This window comes from Engystomops pustulosus, chromosome 11, assembly GCF_040894005.1.
Source record: "Engystomops pustulosus chromosome 11, aEngPut4.maternal, whole genome shotgun sequence".
NCBI classification, from domain to species: Eukaryota; Metazoa; Chordata; class Amphibia; order Anura; family Leptodactylidae; genus Engystomops; species Engystomops pustulosus.
The window spans coordinates 8,159,911-8,161,772 of NC_092421.1; the positions used below are offsets into that span (position 1 = coordinate 8,159,911).

A 1,862-nucleotide genomic window follows, 5' to 3' on the forward strand; every position below is an offset into this window, starting at 1 on the left:
GAGCTGCTGGGAAGACAGAAGAGGAGCTGCTGGGAAGACAGAAGAGGAGCTGCTGGGAAGACAGAAGAGGAGCTGCTGGGAAGACAGAAGAGGAGCTGCTGGGAAGACAGAAGAGGAGCTGCTGGGAAGACAGAAGAGGAGCTGCTGGGAAGACAGAAGAGGAGCTGCTGGGAAGACAGAAGAGGAGCTGCTGGGAAGACAGAAGAGGAGCTGCTGGGAAGACAGAAGAGGAGCTGCTGGGAAGACAGAAGAGGAGCTGCTGGGAAGACAGAAGAGGAGCTGCTGGGAAGACAGAAGAGGAGCTGCTGGGAAGACAGAAGAGGAGCTGCTGGGAAGAAAGAAGAGGAGCTGCTGGGAAGACAGAAGAGGAGCTGCTGGGAAGAAAGAAGAGGAGCTGCTGGGAAGACAGAAGAGGAGCTGCTGGGAAGAAAGAAGAGGAGCTGCTGGGAAGACAGAAGAGGAGCTGCTGGGAAGACAGAAGAGGAGCTGCTGGGAAGAAAGAAGAGGAGCTGCTGGGAAGAAAGAAGAGGAGCTGCTGGGAAGAAAGAAGAGGAGCTGCTGGGAAGACAGAAGAGGAGCTGCTGGGAAGAAAGAAGAGGAGCTGCTGGGAAGAAAGAAGAGGAGCTGCTGGGAAGAAAGAAGAGGAGCTGCTGGGAAGACAGAAGAGGAGCTGCTGGGAAGACAGAAGAGGAGCTGCTGGGAAGAAAGAAGAGGAGCTGCTGGGAAGAAAGAAGAGGAGCTGCTGGGAAGACAGAAGAGGAGCTGCTGGGAAGACAGAAGAGGAGCTGCTGGGAAGAAAGAAGAGGAGCTGCTGGGAAGAAAGAAGAGGAGCTGCTGGGAAGACAGAAGAGGAGCTGCTGGGAAGACAGAAGAGGAGCTGCTGGGAAGACAGAAGAGGAGCTGCTGGGAAGACAGAAGAGGAGCTGCTGGGAAGACAGAAGAGGAGCTGCTGGGAAGAAAGAAGAGGAGCTGCTGGGAAGAAAGAAGAGGAGCTGCTGGGAAGACAGAAGAGGAGCTGCTGGGAAGACAGAAGAGGAGCTGCTGGGAAGAAAGAAGAGGAGCTGCTGGGAAGAAAGAAGAGGAGCTGCTGGGAAGACAGAAGAGGAGCTGCTGGGAAGACAGAAGAGGAGCTGCTGGGAAGACAGAAGAGGAGCTGCTGGGAAGACAGAAGAGGAGCTGCTGGGAAGAAAGAAGAGGAGCTGCTGGGAAGAAAGAAGAGGAGCTGCTGGGAAGAAAGAAGAGGAGCTGCTGGGAAGACAGAAGAGGAGCTGCTGGGAAGACAGAAGAGGAGCTGCTGGGAAGACAGAAGAGGAGCTGCTGGGAAGAAAGAAGAGGAGCTGCTGGGAAGACAGAAGAGGAGCTGCTGGGAAGAAAGAAGAGGAGCTGCTGGGAAGAAAGAAGAGGAGCTGCTGGGAAGACAGAAGAGGAGCTGCTGGGAAGACAGAAGAGGAGCTGCTGGGAAGAAAGAAGAGGAGCTGCTGGGAAGAAAGAAGAGGAGCTGCTGGGAAGAAAGAAGAGGAGCTGCTGGGAAGACAGAAGAGGAGCTGCTGGGAAGAAAGAAGAGGAGCTGCTGGGAAGAAAGAAGACGGGCAGCGGGGACATTGGGGAGCCGCGTGGAGCAGCGGGACGCGGGAGGGTGAGTATATAAGTTAATTTTTTTAAAATAGACTCGTGTCTATAGGTTTGCCACCGCTACTAAAGGGCATCAATATGAGACTGCTGTGGGTCCAACACCAGGCATTTCCACTGATAAATTTTATATTAATGACCTCGTCCTAACAACAGGTCATCAAATATTAAAAGCCCAAAATGACTGGTAGAACCCACACACAAAACCACCAAAAAAAAGGACAGATTAGAAA

At 53.2% G+C, this 1,862-nt stretch overlaps 1 protein-coding gene across 2 annotated transcripts in view; it reads left to right on the plus strand.

Annotated features, from left to right (window-relative positions):
• Positions 1 to 1,862, plus strand: part of LOC140106026 (uncharacterized) — a 582,332-nt gene that overhangs the window by 44,815 nt on the left and 535,655 nt on the right. The window lies entirely within an intron of this gene.